Below are 18,509 nucleotides of genomic sequence, written 5' to 3' on the forward strand. Positions count from 1 at the left end.
ATACGTGTATATCGATCACAGCACTTGATAGTGGGTCAATATTTTTCATGCAGCCACATAACATGAATTCCAAATTCCACCACAATTTTCGATACGTGTTTAAAAATCGTATAGTAATACTGACGCAGGGCTACATATTGAGCTATAGCAACCTCCATTTCCCCCACCAATACATGCGTACACTTAATGAATGCAGTCACGTAAACTCTTCACTACTCGTTCTCAAACGTGGAACGCTGAGAAACCATTAAAATGCACTTAAGCGTCTCATTGCGCTCCGGGGAATTTACGCTTCAGCTTACAAGATTACAAGAGCTGCAAGCAGAGATCAACCAATGGCATTACAACGAATGCGGTGATGGTAGTCAACTGAATGAAAATCCTACCAAAGATATAGATGAGAAAAGGAAGAAGAAGACAAATAAGTGAGCTATAGGAACGACAAAGGGTTATAAGTATTTTGAGATTGATGAGCGTAAAAATATTAAGGATAAGTGCGACGTAAGAGTGATTGAATGAGACGAGTGAGCCATGTTGGCTTTCTCAGCGCGTATAAGCTGATGTGCTGCACTTGCTGTTGATTGTTTCTTACTTTTGTTGGTGTTGTTCATTTTTACTCATATTTTGTATTACTGAATATTTCTGCATTGCATGTCCTTGGCTCTGCATTTCGCATTTGGATCTGCAGTCAATCAAGTCAAGTGGCGGCAATTTGTAATAATATTTCACATTGAGAAGTGTGAACGGAGGGAAAGTGAGGGAATAGAGGAAGAAGGTATGTGGCGCGCAGAGTGTGAAATGCGTGAATATAAAATATTTATAAGCGTAAATATGAAATAAATAAATATGAGTGAGAAATGGTTGACATGACAAATGCCTTGGAAAATGTCGCCTAGATGAGACTAAGAAGCTGAGTCAGCGGTGCAGTGTGAAAGTGATTGCGACTGAATATCAGACTGAACAAAAAATATGAAAACTGGGTGGCAAAGCAGAGTGTAAAGTGTGAAAAATAACTATTATTATTATATAGAGGAAAGACTGAGTGATAAATGGATGCTCCCCCTAAAGTATGTGATTTTCCATTTCAGTGCTTCGCACGCTGTTAACTATTTAACTAGAGGGCAAAATTGAAGCGAGTAAACATTTTTTCTGAATTTCTGTTAAGCCTGAATTAACAGCAAAAATCTCAAGCTGTATGGGGTTTTATTGTGCAGACTGTTCAAGTTTATCGGCATCAGCATTTGGTTCTGAAAAAAAGCGCTCTTTTGTATTTGAGCCTTATCCGGATGAGAAATAATTTCTCTACGTGTCTTGATTTTCGCTTCAATCCAGCGTTAGGTGTGTCCTACCAAAATTTTTTGGACTGATTTTGGCCACTCCAAGTTTTTCTTCTTAAATGAATAGTTGCCATTTGTCATTGTTGAATGATAAACCGACCTCGACCTTCTTCGTTCAATATTCTTTATTTGGAAATTACCGCTTCTGGTACCATTTATTCCCTAAAGCGCTTCTTTCATTGTTGTTGTTGCCACCAGTTGGTCGGACATGACAGGCAACAACAGTATTGACCATCTGCAGCCGCTTCCATCTCGCTTGTGGGATCAAATAAGTTGCCCTCATAGCGCATCCTACCTAAAGAGTCAGAGATCTCGTTACTCGCGATACCCACGAGTCCCGGGACGCATGATAGCTTCAGGATATTATGTCTACCGACATAGTTCAGTCTGAACTTACAGGACCCAACTACCTTAAAGTGGTTGGAGAGCTGTCTATGGCCATAAGCGTAACTTTTCTGTCACTGCAGGCACATGCAGATTTATCTTTCCATCTGTTTTGCACAACAAAGTTGAACTCTTCTTGAATAGTATGCACCTCCGCTTGGAACACAGGTGCGTGCATTCCAAAGTGTTTGTTTTGTCCCACTGAATTCCACGTAAACACCAGAGCCGGAACCGTGCTCGGTCCTGGAGCCTTCCGGGAAAATGTCCTCCTCTCCCACGAGAGAGAGAGAGTCTACTCATCCAGACTATTGATGCATAGGTGATAATAGGTCTTATCCTAGCCGTGTAGATTTATAGGACCTTGCTAGGAGAAAGACCCCACGCTTTTCCAAAGACACCTTTGCACTGCCAGGACGCTTTCAGTGCTTTGGGTGTCTTTGTTTCAACGTGTGACTTTCAAAGGAGCTTACTATCTAGGATTACTCCAAGATATTTGATTTCGTTCGATAGCTGGATTATGACCCTTTTTAGCTCAGGCAGGATAAGTCCATCATGCTTCCTTCTTCTGGTAAAGAAGACAATACAAGTTTTGGTGGGGTTTGCCGATAGCACATTCGCACAGCACCAAATGTCAATCATATCCAGAGTTTTCTGCCCTTTTCTACAGATGTTCATAAGTGAAAGGCCTGTTACTAAACGGGCAATGTCGCCCGCATTCATGCTTGTGCGTAGATTCCCGAGTCGTTAAGATGGTAAGCAGAGGATCGATCACCACGCACCCGAGCATTGAAGACAGCACACCACTTTGGGGACAATATCGATTAACCCCGCGTGACACCAGCAGATATCTCCTCTGCTAGCACCGTGGCGGTTCTTTGGGCCAGCATCAAAGGAATCCAATTCACTAGCACCCGGTCTAGGCCATGGCTACTAGCAGAGCTGCACATACTATCAAAAGCGGCATTATCAAACGCCCCCTCTATATCTAAAAACATGTCCATAGCATAGACCCTCCTGTCGATGGCCAGCTCTACCCAAGCAACAAGGTTTTGCAGTGCCGACGCGCAGGATTTTCCGCTTTGATAGGCATGCTGAAATGGAGAAAGACGGTGAAGCTTCAACTACTTCTAACGTATGAGCAATTCCACTAGTCGCTTGAGACTTTTCAGCATGAAAGAAGTCATACTGATGGATCTAAAGCTGTTGACGCTGGTGTTGTCATCTCTTCCAACCTTAGGAATCAAGGCGACCCTCACCATCCTCCAAGAACGTGGTATATAGGACATTAGTCATACGTGATGTGTCAAGAAAACCCTATTAGAAAAAGTACCTCCAATATAATCACCCTTTACTTCTCTCTCACTCGCAGTTCTACTATTAATCCTATTCTTGCATGTTCTCTTCATTTGTCTGCCTATTTTTATATTCATCTTTAAGTTTAAATAAATAAAATATGGTATTTAACTATAATTTTTGCAAATGGCGTAGCACGTCAATCATATTTGACACTTCTGAACTAGAGAGCTGCAGTATTTAGTAAACAAGTGAGATAAAAGCAAATGATTAATTTTGCGCGAGTATGTACTTATATGTTTACCTACATCCAATAGCCACCTACTCATCTGCTAAATACTTTCAAATACACTCCATCCAGAGAGAGACTAACCGACTGCAGTGATGACAGTCCAACAGCAGCAAATGATTGTCGCATTGGATGTTGGATATATGTATGTATGTGGGTGTGCTGCTGCTGTTGTTCCCTTTTGCTGTTCTGCATACTAATAAGCAACTGGTTCGAGGGTAACTGGATGTGCGTGTGTGTGTACGTATTATAGCAGATGCAGAGCCTTGCGGATTGATGGGAAACTGAATTGAAAATCACATTAACATATTCCATGTAGTCAAGATGACACAACAGTAGAAACAACAACAACAACATTAGCAACAATAACTTTCTTAGCTTACGACAACAAAATGCATTGTGACGACCGACAATGGTTAGAGGTGATTGTAAACTATTTAATACCATTAAAGAAGAAATTTAAATAATTCCCTTATAAATTAAAATGTTTAAGACGTAGAGGTAGATGTAGAGAAGGAAATGAATAGAAGGCGCTGAAGTGAAGAAAACTATTGGAGAGGAATAAAATATAAAATAACAAATATTGTGATATTTATGAAGAGGTTTAGAGGATTGAGAAGAGTTGATTTGGGGTGAATTGAGTTTACATGAGTTAAATTGTGCTGAGTTGCGGTGAGGTAAGTTGACTACGTATCAGTTTTGTTGAGTTGAGTTCGGTTGATTTCGGTTGGGATGGGTTGAGTTGGGTAGGGTTGGGTTGTGTTGCGTTGGGTCGATTTGGGTTGGGTTGGGTTGGGTTGGGTTGGGTTATGTTGGGTTGAATAGCACACATTTTTGATTGACTTGAGTTGAATTGAGAGTAGGTTCCTGAAGGAGAACGAGCTCTAAACAACGTAAATATAACGAAAAATACGCACGAACGTCCCATTGGTAAAGTGCGTAGCTGGCATTTTTACTATAAATGAAGAGCCAGTTTTGGTCTAGAAGATATTAAGAATTATACATTTTAAGGCGAGGACCTCATTTTAAGGCAAGTACCTTCTCTAAAAGCATGTAAAACGAAAACGGAAAAAACATTTTTTGTTTTTGTTTTCAGTATTTCATTTTTTGATCCATTTTCTTTTTTCAAATTAGGCGAGCGCCTTACAAAAAATGTGTTTTCAAAATACTAGGCAGCTTATATATGATTTGCATGATTTGATTTATATTTAAGATTTTTATTTATTTTTTGACCAATGCTTCTAAGCTTTATGAAATGGTTTGGTGTGCTTTATAATATTTTATAAACGAAAAAAAAAACAGATCTGGAATTGGCTAGCTTTGTATGTTTACTATTCTCAAAACTGAAAATACCCCTAAAAGAAGGTAGATTTACTACAATTGAGGTGGTATTGTATCGCTGTATGAGGTCAGAATCATACCATAAAGTTCACATAGGAAAAGTAGAAAGAAGAGTAGAAATAAAGCTTTGTGTATTGAAAACATCACAGAGGGTGGAAAAGTTTATTTTATCGGAAGATGGTTACTTTAAAAGGGGCTAAAGGCAGTTGCCTTTCTGCCTTCTCCAAACTGGATAAAGAGGCAAAGCGAATGCGTCTAGTGGTGAACGAGGACAAAACGAAGTACCTCCTGTCTTCAAACAAACAGTCGGCGCACTCGCGTATCGGCACCCACGTCACTGTTGACAGTTACAATTTCGAAGTTGTAAAAGACTTCGTGTATTTGGGAACCAGCATTAACACCGATAACAATGTCAGCCTTGAAATCCAACGTAGAATCTCTCTTGCCAACAAGTGCTACTTTGGACTAAGTAGGCAACTGAGCAGTAAAGTCCTCTCTCGACGAACAAAACTAACACTCTACAAGACTCTCATCATGCCCGTCCTAACGTATGGCGCAGAAGCTTGGACGATGACAACATCCGATGAAGCGACGCTTGGAGTGTTTGAGAGAAAGATTCTGCGTAAGATTTTTGGACCTTTGCACGTTGGCAACGGCGAATATCGCAGGCGATGGAACGATGAGCTGTATGAGCTTTACGACGACATAGACATAGCGCAGCGAATAAAGATCCAGCGGCTACGTTGGCTGGGTCATGTCTTCCGAATGGATACAAACGCTCCGGCTTTGAAAGTATTCGATGCGGTACCAGCTGCTGGTAGCAGAGGAAGAGGGCGGCCTCCTCTGCGTTGGAAAGATCAGGTGGAGAAGGACTTGGCTTCACTTGGTGTGTCCAACTGGCGCCGGTTAGCACGAGAAAGAAACGACTGGTGCGCTTTGTTAGACTCGGCTAAAATCGCGTTATCGGTTATAGCGCCAATTAAGAAGAAGAAAGGCAGTTGGCAAAAAAAAAAACCAATGCGGGATCTAAACATTTTGACAAGTTTGGAAAGCAAGGTATTAACTCTCCTAATTCTCAAACAAATTTTTTTCTGAAACAAGTGTCCTATTCTCGTAAATCAATGTTTTATGTGCAAAATTTATAAAATAATCAGAATTAAAAAGTTGCCCCTTTTTTAAATATAAAAAAATTCTGGTATTCCTTATATGAAAACGAACTTTATAATTTTTCTTCTAAAATAGCCGCATAATATTTTCTTGCGTTGGCTTGCAATGCATTTAAATGGTTTTTATGCGGGGAGAATAACTTTTTAGGACACTACGCGAAGAGCAACGCAGCTATTTAACGAGGAGCGCGCTAGCATTCCATATATGATAGTGAATTGGGAGTCTCAGTTCACTAAATAGTGCTAAAAGTAATCGAAATAAAAATATCATTCACAACTTTTTGAAAAATCCTGATGGATATGGCAAAAACTAAAAGAACTGGCCCAAAGCCTAAGATTGATGACAGGTGTAAGAGAGAGAGAGATAAGACAGTTGGCTGTCAATGAAAATATCTGCCCTAAACAAATTAGATGTGAACTTTCTTGCAATATTACGAATACACTTCTCTACAGCAAATTTTGAGTGAAGATTTTAATTAAAAATATCAAAATAAACTGGCTAAACCGAATCCAACACCACGCCACAAAGCAGCTTCACGCGACTTCGCCGATAATCATAAATTCTGGCATGATATATGGCAGTCCATAAATTTTTGTGATAAAAAAATGTAATCTCAATGGGCCTGATGTTTGTCAGAAGTATTGGAGCGATATGCGCGAGTCACGGTAAGCTTCCATGGTGGCTCTCTTATGACATGAGGTGCTTTTAGCTATCGTGGTAAGACTCCAATTTATTTTATTTCGCATGAGATGAATGCAGAAAATTACGTAGAGATCTTGGATCATATTTTCACAGAGTTTCGTTGAGGAATTTCACTGTGCGTCTTGGACGTATCAACAGAAAAATCCTCCAACCCACAGCGCTAAGCGTAGAAAGAAGTTTTTCGCGTCGAAAAATATTTCTGTGCTGAAGTGGCCCGCAATTAAGCTATCATTCTTAGCAAGCAAGTTTAGGAAGTGGGACGCCAGTTTAATAGCCCATTGCATCTTAAAATGAACTTATATTACGTAAATTTATTCAAGAGTAATGGGCCAAAATCGACCTGGAGTACCTCATTGTCGCATGCCAACTTGAGGTATGCACATTTGTTTCTTTACTTACATTTTCCAAAATGTTTTATGAAAAATGGGGCAGAATCAAGGCAAGATGAAAAAAATAGTGTTTACTTGCCGAGTTTGCAATGAATGCCATTGCTACCTGGCAGACTTTGCATCATTGCACTGTGGTTATATGGAGAAAAATGTTTTTTTTATATGATTTTCGGTGAAAATGTTTCAAATTCTTCTTGTTTTGGCTTAAAGTTAAAAAATGGTCTAAACTGTTAGAAGTGTTGTGGTCCTATAGTATTTTCGCAGGCTGTGGATGATAAGCTTAGCCGTTTCACTTATGAGTCAGTGGTCACAGTTAAAAAAATACACCACAAACAAAATTCTATAAGCACCTTTGTTGACATAAAAACAAACAAAAACAGTCGACTTGAATCGCAAGCAATACGAAAGCGACGGCTTTTCTACCAAGCGATAAAAAATAGGGCAGCAGAGGGGTCTACTCTTCAGCAGGCGTGCCTTAGTATGTAAAATATAGCCCAAGGAGTGTAGAGCAACACACAGCAATACCTACGTAGCAGTGCATGCAGCTGGAAGGCAACATTCGGTCAAATTATACTCTATCCGCAGGACAGCAACAAATCAACGCCAACCAGCAGGAATCAGCGACGGCAACGGATAACATGTAGCCAACAACCACAAGCGCAAAGCTATGAGTTAATGTGTGACAACGGCTAGCAGCAGTTTGACATAAAAGCGTGGCAGATGTGTGCAAACTACATGCATACATACATACATACATACATATTTACTACTACTCCATCAAATCTCAATGCCTTTGTGCTTTCTGCCTGCGACAGAGTAAAGTTGAAGTTGATGTTGCGTCAGTCAGTCAACGCCAGCGTTGGCCTTCGGGATAAACAACAGCGAGCAGGCAGCAGAGAGTCAGTGAGTGTGATAGTTGCCCCTCTTGGCATCGCAATCGCAGTTCACAGCTTACATTGAGTAGCTGCCAACAACAACTACTGTTTATCTGTTTCTCTCGCCGACTGAGCACTGACTGCGTTCAAAATGAATGCCTGACTATTTGGTTATTTGCATGTCGTTCGTTGTGATAAATGAAATGGAATGACAACTAACATGTCGTTTTACATATGAATAATGTGTTGGGATGGCATACATTAACATAAGTAGGATATATTTGCGTAGTTATGCACCTAAAATAGCACACATATTCTTGCAAACTTATGCATTGTTTATGGGGGCGATTCCGAGCGGCTGCATGTGGCGCCGAGCACATGGAACCAATCCGTTTGTCAGCCAGCCCATGAATCAGCCAGTCAGCCCGCTTGTGAGCCCATTTCCCCTTTCAGTCATTCCATTTGTTACTGTTCACTTCTGCTGCTGTTGGTACGTTAGGGGCAGCTGCCATTTTGCTTGGCAGCAACATGCAGCCTCATTATCTGCATGCAAATGTATATATCGGTTGCTTGCCTGCAATTATTGCTCCCGGGCATCTTGGTTTAAAAATCGTATTGTATAAACGGTGACAATAGTGCGTGGAAAATACTCAATATTTTCTTTTACATTTGTAGTTGAGATGAGAGTGTATATATAAATGTTTTGTGTTTATTTTTGGTGGGTGAGGTAGGGTTAAAAATGCCTTCGCACTTACAGCGACCGTCGTCTATTGCGTCGAGTGGTGTGGCCACTAAAATAATCCCTCCTCTCTTTCTCGTGGGGAGACAATCTTCCCGGAATTACTTTCTGTAGTATGATACTTCGGGAGAGCCCAGAACGCCGTTCTTAAAGGTCCAATTCTATTCACCCACGTCTGGGTTCACCATATTTGTATGAAGCTTCATGCTATAGGCTCGTCTCTATCTGTGCGGCTTCACTTTGTTGCACTGTGTCGAGATCTATTTTTTTTTTGCAATACCTTGTTCGTTGATCAGTGCGATGTTGCTAATCTCCTACCTCAGAGCACCTCTTTCCGCGTGCCATCTGTCACAATTACAAAGCATGTGCTCAGCGTCATCGCTCGGCGCTTCGCAGTTTTTCAGTGGAATCGCTTGCCCATGCGGTAAAGGCATCTCCGGAAGTATTCGTGGCCCGAGAGGAACTGAGTTACGGAGTAGTTGCCGAAACTCCTTTGGACCCATAAACTACAGAGGCCTTTGTCACTAGAATATTTGCTGAAAAGTACCTTAGGAGAAATGAAAGCCAGAAACTTTCTTTGTTTTTTTTTTTTAAATAGAATAACCTTAATCTCATTTTGTAAAACAAATTTTGTTGGCAGTCCAAAACATCCATTCGAAAGCTCTTTATGGGGTAACACCACAGTACACGCGTAAAATAAACACGATTTTTAAAGAATTTTTTTGTATAGAAGGAAAGGGAAAACAATCACTCTGATTTGGGAAGTTATTACTTATATACTAAAATACAAAACTACAAAGTTTGATCGAAAAATTTTACAAAATGGCGGCATTGGACACATTTTTGTAATGTGGTTTCTCTTGAAGGAGCTCCGCTGTGCGCAGCACAGAGGGTGCAAATTTTAATCTGGAACAAAGAAACATTTTTTTTCTTAATCTAAATAACAATAGCTAGAGAAACTCGTAGGGGATTTAAAAAATATTTATTTTTGTGGAATAAGCAAGCATTTGAAGAAAAACACTCTATTTTGGACTAAAAAAACGGCACTTAAATAATTATAACAATCGTTTAAATGAATCTATCGAAAATCCCCTACGCTCTTCTCTTAAGAAGGTTATTCTACAGACTTGGTGAAAAACCTGATTAAAAATATTTAAAATTGTTTGAGTTATGCTGCGTGCCAATTTCAGAAAACGTGTTTTGAGAAAATCGCGTTTAAAGTTTGGAAATTTGGAGAAGTCGTTAGGTAGCAGTCACTAACACTTGGTTAAAAGCTTAAAATATTTATGAAATAAACTTCGGTAACGTAAAAAACTTTTTGTTCTGTATTTTAAAAGGTTCAAAGAATCTTTTAAGCTTATAAAAAAAAATTAATTTTTTGAAATTTCTACAGTGGTGTTACCCCTTAAACCACTTTGCTGCGTTTATTCTGAAACACTGAAAACACAGCTCATAGTTGCTCTAATTATGGCTTTTTGAAGAGTAAATAAGGAAAATTCCCATTATTTACATTACTGAGATTAATTTCCACTCAAAAAATTCTTTATAATAAAAATAAAAATAATTATATTGCAACAAAAATTATTTAAAAAACAACAAAAATAATTTATAATAAGAATTTATATTCAAAGAAATTCTTTAGGCCCTCGCCTCATATGAAATGGTGTTTCTTGAGTGTTTCTTTAAAAGAGTATAAAACGGAAACGAAAATAGGCTTTAATTCTTGCTTTGAATATTTTATTTCTTGATCTATTGCCAAAAAATAGAAATTTTGTTTTCGGCCATACGAGGTTTGCTCAAAAAGATGTTAGCCTTCAAAAAATGGTCTTCCACGAAAATGTATATCGCTTGCGGCACGGATACGAGACTCATAGGTGACTGAATTAAAAAAGATAAAAAGGTTTTTCTTCAGTATAAACTTCATTTATTTATCATCGCTGTAGTTTGCGGATCATATCAAATTATAAATCAAGTAAATATAATGAATTCATATCTAAATAAATCAGTTAAAATGTTTAGTTTAAGTTTTCATCCTTATAAACATTTCCAAATTTCACTTAACTCTCCGTCGACTTATGGGCGAGTATTACAAAAAAAGCTCTCGGCCGTTAAGGGTTAAATTTTATTTCATCAGAATTGGTTCAGTATAACTGGCAATATCTGTGTCCATTGCCCATGTGAAGACCATTTTTTGAAGGCTGATAGATAACTTTTTCAACGAGCCTTGAAAATCAAAATTTTTGTTTTTTAACAATAGATCAAGAAATAAAATATTCAAAGCAAAACTAAAAAATCGTTTTTCCTATCCGTTTCACACGCTTTGAAATAATAATAATAATACTGAAAATAGTATAAAACCACAATCCAGATTTATCGTCTGTTAAAACAGTTGTTGCCAATTAATAAATCTGTTTGTAAAAAGTTAGAGTTTATTAACAAAGATTTTCACTTTATAACAACTTTTAAAAATACTATATCTCACAATTTTTTGTCAATAAAACAAGTTGTCTACTCTTCCCAAAATTAAATCATTATTTTAAATTTGAGTTTCAAATAAATACTTAACTGTAATAAATATAGAATTTTGAATAGTTTATAAAAAGTAAGCTTGATTAATTGATTGTCCTTCCAGGGCTGCCATTTTTCCTTCTAACTTCCTTGTTTCAGATTATTTTAATACTAATATACTGTGTCAGAAGAAGGACTGGTTTTTTTTTCTTGTAACTTCAAGGTATATTTCGTTCTGTTTTTTGCTGCGTAATAGTCCCACTCAAGGGCTAGGACGCCAGTGCTGACTCAGGTTAGTGTCGTTCGAAAATTTCCCGTAAACGCAACCAAACAAAAATGAGTGAGAAGTACGCGAAGCGTTTTGAGGCAGTACTTTTATGCACGCATTCGAAAGAGCCGAAATTATTTTACGTCACGGCTGAAAAAGTAATTAGAAATCAAAAAAGTTTGTTGTGATGTGGAATTAGCGGCATAAAGTATACAAAAATGTTGATGATTTTTTCCGAGCGCGGCTTGTAGCGAGTGACGACAAAAAAGCAGGATTAAGTGATCGTCCAATTTTTTAAGCGGGACTCTTCTTTGCGACTACGCCAAGCACGTACAATTCTTGCTAAAATGGGAATAGATGTGAGTATCAACACCATCGAATGCCGACTAAAGGAGGCGAACATATACTACCGTCCCACATCTTCAAAATTCAGAAAAACACATTGAGAAACAACAAAACAAGAAAATGGCGTCACAGTATTGGACCCAGTCCCCAGACGTCAACCCCATTGAAAATGTGTGGACAACTATGAAAACGTATCTTGCCTTAAGTTCACTAAATTTAGTCGTGTTTGTTGACGAGCTACGCAGAAAAGCTGGTTCAAAGCATGAAGAAGATGCCAGGCTATACTCGACAACGATGAAGACTACACGGCTTTTTAATTAATTGCGACTCGTAGTTTTGTGCATACTTTCATGTAAAAAAAAATTTTATATATATCTTTTATACTTCATGAATAATCGCGGTTCCTTTTTTCTGACACAGACTGTAATATTTGAGGTTTGTCCTCTAGAATTTGATTTTTACCATTTTTTTTAACAATAAATATATCTTGAATCTATTAACGGTTAACACTTCATTAAAAAAAAAATAAATAAATAATTGGCGCGTACACTTCTGTTAGGTGCTTGACCGAGCTCCTCCTCCTATATGTGGTGTGCGTGTTGATGTTGTTCCACAAATGGAGGGACCTACAGTTTCAAGCCGACTCCGAACGGCAGATATTTTTTATGAGGAGATTTTTCATGGCAGAAATACACTCGGAGGTTTGCCATTGCCTGCCGAGGGGCGACCGCTATTAGAAAAATGTTTTTATTAATTTTGCTTTCACCGAGATTCGAACCGACGTCTCTCTGTGAATTCCGAATGGTAATCACGCACCAACCCATTCGGCTACGGCGGCCGCCACTTCATTAAGTATTTTTTAATTGATGCCATTATTAGTAAATATTTATTGTTGAATTGGAATACTTTTAATACATTAAAAATTAAAAAAAGGAAAACAATATTTTATAACTAAATTAAAACTATGGACAGCTTGAGCACATGCCTTCGATTTTTGGAATTTTTGTAATAGTAAATATAAGCTCTGATATACCAAATGCTGCCGTTTCATAATTTTTATTTTTTCTTTAGTTTATAGTTTTTGATTATTTACTTGCAAATTTATTTTGACTTATCTGCATGAGCTAGTTTTTTTGCGTTTTTTATTTTGGGTTTTAAGCGCATTAACTGTTGCCAGTTTGCTTAGTATTTTTTGAAATTGAGACAATTGAATCAGTTTATATGCACGACTTTTCTTCTAGCATTCGATTTTTGCAACTTTTTTAAGAATGAGGGAATAAGGGTTGCCATGTTGCATTTTTGCTTTTTTTTCTAAGACTGTTTACTTGTGAATATTTTATATATAAACTTGTGTTCTTCGATTTTTGATGTTTTTTATAATAATAAATATAGTTTTGAGTGGCAAGTAAGGGTTGATTTTTTGATTAAAGCTATTTCAACACATAGTATTTGAGACTTGTCCACTAGAATTTGATTTTTGAAATTTTGTGATAATAAATTTATTTATGAATGAATTAAGGGCTACCATTTTTCATCAGTATTTACGTAATTGAGACAGTTTGAATATATTCAAACATTGGCTTCTAGAATTCGATTTGTGCATTTTTGTTAACAATAAGTGAGATAAAATATAATTTTTAATATATATTAATAAGTGTGACCATGTAAGGGCTTTCATTATTATTTAAAAAATTATAATAACAAATATTAAATATTTATATGTTGGTATCTGGGGTCAGGATTTTTTTAATCAAATAATAAAAATAGTGAATGCTACCATTCTTTACCCAAAAGTAAAAAAAATGAAATTATGTGGCAACACTGTTAAAAATTGTTAGTAGTAGTATGTTTGAACTTTTTTGTAATAGAAGAGAAAAATAATAAATGCATGGTGGGCTTGATAGTTCTTATTGAATCTTTTGAAGAAAAAAATTATGTGGCAACGCTGTTAACATTTTTTGATTAAAATTCCCAAAATTTTTATTTTCGAATACAGGCGTGCATGCATTTAATACAAAACCAATCATTCGACACCCACATTGTCGTAGCTTATAACCAAATGACATGGCAACACTGTTAAGAATAAATTCACTCCTCGTTAAATAAAAAAATGTATGAAAGAAATATAAAAAAATAATATATAAAAAAATATAAATTTAAAGGGAAGTTAATTATAATTATAATAAACTTATTTTTCGAATAAATCAATGCACTAGTTTACAATGATTTTGCCCCATAGCACTTTACTCTCATTTCTTATATAAAAGTTGCTCCTGAGTCGGAATATGAAGTCATATCCAGCAAAATTTGAGCTAAAAAGGTGTTAAGTGCAAGTAAAATACAAAAATTTCTTGCAGTACATTTAAGCCTTTTTAAAAAAACAACATCGTTTTTACTTCTAAACTTCAGTCTTGATTAAAAAATTAAATTTTTTAGGTCACTCCGTATCTGATCACCCTGTGTGAAGACCTGTTGTGTCGTTCTGTACTCATAGTTTTGTGTAAATTCTACGGCATGCAACAACTTGCTTGTGAAACTTATATTAAAAAAATATGTTATGACATTCGCTATTGTCGGTATTAAGCTGACGTTTAAAATTTTTAGCATCGTTCTTTATATGGCAGACCATTTGGCAACTCCGCTATTTTTCTAAAAACGTGTATATAAATATTATACTAAAATCAGTTTTTATGAGTTCAGAGGAAAAGTTTATTCCATGCAAATGCTTCTGGCTGCTGCCAGCGATATTTCAAATCTAATAATATCGAGTGAAGTAATGGCAACAAAAAAATATGCAAATTTTTGTACCATTTTTAAAACTATTCGAGGAGTTGAAAAATAGTTTCATTCATAAATAAAATTCTTGCCATTAAATCACCAGCTCATTGAATTATATTTGATTTACATACATAGCGTCGGCTGGTTGCAATTGCTTTGATGTAAGGTACTCTTCAAAGAGCTGTGCTGCGGCTGCTGAGCGAATGTTACGTATACGGCATGTGGTACGAGTGCATGGCATACACATATGAATATATGTACGTACGTCTTTGGGTAGAGATGAGTAAAAGGGCTGCTAAAATAATGAAACACATAGCAACAACAGACGTTTTACTGGATGTGAACGCGTAAAATGAAATAAACCAAATGGAATGAGTATAAAGGAGTTCATGCAAGAAGATATGGGTAGTGAAAATTCCTATAAAGAGTGAAGTGGTATACAGTTATGGAAAACAATGCATACAAAATGTGAAACCATATATATGATAAATAAATGTAAAGAATGTCTGTATGTAAGAAAGAATGTGAATGTGTAAGACAAAATAAATCTAACTACGTAGAATATATTTAAAAAACTTTAAGGCAATGAGAAGATGAGACATTAAGAGTAATCGAAAAATTTATATACAATATAAAAAATAGGGCGCGATTTAATTGAAGGAGAACTTTTACGTTTAAAACGAATTCATTTTTATTTGTCCTTTAAATTAGGCGACATGCAAAACGGGCCAAACATGGTAGCGCTAAGTTGGTCTTTCATAAATTGTTTTTTACCTTAGAGTCCTGCAGATAAACTTCTTTCTCAAAAGCGTTACGTGATAAAAGGTACTACTTAAAATAACTTAAGTATTCTGAGGTACTATTCGACTTAGGAACCACGGGAAAATATATGTATACTCGTTAGGGCGGGTCGATTGAAAAATCGCTCATTGCTCTGTGAAAATCGTATTCTAGGGATCAAAATAAGAAACTTTGCCGAAGGAACCATACCTCTAAAATGAATTATGATGTCCCCCAATTTGGGTCGAACGAAAAATCCCACTTTGACCCATTTAGAGTGCTCCAATCGAGTCCAAATGTATGACCGACCCCCACTAATTTTGGACGGCCGATCCACCCATCCCAGTGGCACACCCCCTGGAACTCCCCTGGGGTGTTCCCCATACAATCATTTCAAAATATCATCATTTTTGGCCTTTACATGAGAAAAGAAACTAAAAAGTTCGACCCAAATTGAGGGACATCAGAATTCGTTTTAGAGGTATGGTTCCTTCGGCAAAGTTTCTTATTTTGATCCCTAGAATATGATTTTCACAGAGCAGTGGGCATCGAAAAAATATTCACATTTTGAATGCTGGTTTGAGGCGGAATTATTTACACCACATTTTTTAATAGAATTGCCACCCATCTAAAAATTAAAATGCTTGAAATTTGCTAGTTAACTGAAATACTATATTTTCTTTGTCAAAGTAGAGATATTTCAAATCCTTTTTAGATAGAGTTGCCAGCCTTAAGAAAATGTGTAGCTAATTAAAATATTACAATACAGGTGTCAAATGAAAGATATTTAAGAACATTCAAATCTAAAAATATTTTTAATTAGGGTTGCCACCTAACATATCTTTTTATTTAATTAAATGCAAAAGTTAACTAAAAGAGAATAATATTGATACCAAATAAAAGGTATTTAGAACACTTAAATCTAAAACTATTTTTAAGTAGGGTTGCCATCTACTATACATACCTTTTTATTTAATTTATTGTAAAAGTTAACTAAAATAATAGAATATGGACGCCAAATAATAGGTATTTAGAACACTTAAATCTAAAATTATTTTGAAATAAGGCTGCCACCTAAACTGTTTTTTATTTTATTAGATGTGAAAGTTAACTAAAATAGTATAACATCGTTTTCAAATAAAAGGTATTTACAACACTTAAATCTAAAAACATTTTTAAATAAGGTTGCCAGCTAACATACCTTTGATTTAATTAATTGTAAAAGTTAACTAAAATATTAGAATATGGACGCCAAATAAATGGTATTTACAATACTTAAATAAAAAGAATATTCTTAAATGGTGTATTTAGAACACTTAAGTTTAAAAATATTTTTAAGTAGGGTTGCCACCAAAAATATTTTTTAATTATTTAAATATGAGAATTAACTAAAATAGTATAATGTCCATTCCGAATAAGGGGTACTTAAACACCTAAAACTAAACATCTTTTTAAAAAGGGCTGCCACCTAACATATAATTTTGTGAAATGAACATTAACTCAAACAGTATAACATCGATTCGAATTAAAACAAAATCTACAAATATTTTTTAACAGGGTTGCCTCCCAAAAAATATTTTACTACTTAAATATAGTAAATAAATAATGATTTAGACGAAAGCTGCTTAGAAAATTTTAATCTGACAAAATTTTTGGTTAGGACTGCCACCCAACTAAAACAAAATTTTTATAAATAAGTAATTAATTACGTAAGTGTGTGAGTATTAAATTTTTAGGCATAATTCGATGCAGTGGGGTTGCCATTTTTGTAATAAAGCTGTGCATTTTTTGTTTGTGTTTTCAATCGTCAAAACTCGTTTTAAATGAAAAATATTAAAAAAAGTTTTAATCGCAGCGCATGCACTCCCATCGTTTGGCAATAAAAGCACGCAAGAGCAGTGGGGACGAAACCCTGCTTACTCTTTGCGTGTTCTGATTCAATGACTTGGGCAGCCTTTTGTGCATTACTTGTGCTATTACTTTGTGCACCGTGCTTAGCAACGTGATTATTCGCCAATTTTAGCACTCAGATAGGTTACCGTTTTTCGGGAAAAGGGTGATAGCCCCCTCTTTCAACTCAGATGGTATTCCTTCGGAGTTCCAGATGTTTTTGAATAAGGGCAGTAGTATCTTTCAGTAGTTCCGGGTTGATGTTAACGGACCCGGAAGCTTTGCAATAGTGTAGAGACTTTACCGCATTTATTATCTCGCTCTCATCCGGACATATCATGCGGATGTCACGACTTGAAATGTGACGTTGGCAGCTACACGACAGAATAGGCTGACAGTAGCTTCTTATAATAGCGCTCTCAGATGTTGACTTGTTTGTTCTTAGATATTGTTGGCTCGCCGTCCTCGTCGTTGAGCGGCTTGGTCGTTTTAAAATTATTGTTTGTTAATTGATATATCGTGCGATAAAGGTCTCGGGCACGGTTCGTTTCCGCAGCAGCCTGCGCTGTAGTGGCTAGGTTGTTGCTTCACAGCCTTTTATAAGATCTGGCACTTTTCCTTACTCGTCTGTCAATAATGTTGTATCGTTGCTGCAGCTCTGCCTTACATGATCTGGTTTTCGCGCAATTTAGCTGTTTTTTTATTATTCTGCGGTCGTTTATTAGATCCCATGTTCGATCAGAGATCTAGCACTTCCGCTTATGCGCCTTCCTCTTATGCTCTGGAATTTTGTTTGTTAAATGGCTTGATCCCGTCGGAGGACGTTCAAAACCTAAGTGCCCTGATCTTCATCAGATGTTGCTCAAATTATTACACGAGTGTAAAAGTAATTCCATTGCTTTTCAAAGCATCCTACATAAAGTATTGCTTTTCAAAGCATTCTACATACGAAATCCAATGAAAAAAATGATCCGTGTTTGTACTTGAAAGCACTGGCCTAAGTTAAGCGCTTGTGAGCTAAGCGGCTAAAAACAAATTCGCTTGATCGTCATTACATTGCTATTGTCTTCTCATACAAATTTAAAGCCTGGCGTGCTGCGGAGTTCTCTAGCGAGCAGAGATGTGGTGAATAAAAAGCGGCAAATATTAGAATTAAAAAAAAAAATCATAAAGGCAGCGGATTTTACTGGTAAAGGAGTTGATTGTTTCAAGCAAAAGGAATGGAACATACAAGAGAGTAGTACATCCATATATACAGGGTCCGTCACTCGAAGTGTAACCAAATAAAAGGGCCATACATTTATATTGGAGAATTACTTTTATTCAATTCAAAATAAAAAAGTGTAAAAATAATACAAAATTAAGAATCAATTTACTTTTGCTCAATATGATAGCCTTTTGCCTTGCAAATGGCTTTGAGACTG

At 36.4% G+C, this 18,509-nt stretch overlaps 1 protein-coding gene across 1 annotated transcript in view; it reads left to right on the forward strand.

Moving 5' to 3' along the window:
- Positions 1-665: 665 nt before the first annotated feature.
- The window catches only part of LOC128860236 (Ig-like and fibronectin type-III domain-containing protein 2), a 187,396-nt gene continuing 169,552 nt past the window's right edge, over positions 666-18,509 (forward strand). Inside the window, exon 1 of the mRNA XM_054097619.1 lies at positions 666-775. The gene's annotated coding sequence lies outside the window, so the exon portion shown is untranslated. The remainder of the gene's footprint in view (positions 776-18,509) is intronic.

Source organism: Anastrepha ludens, chromosome 4 (assembly GCF_028408465.1).
Source record: "Anastrepha ludens isolate Willacy chromosome 4, idAnaLude1.1, whole genome shotgun sequence".
In the NCBI taxonomy this organism is placed as follows: domain Eukaryota; kingdom Metazoa; phylum Arthropoda; class Insecta; order Diptera; family Tephritidae; genus Anastrepha; species Anastrepha ludens.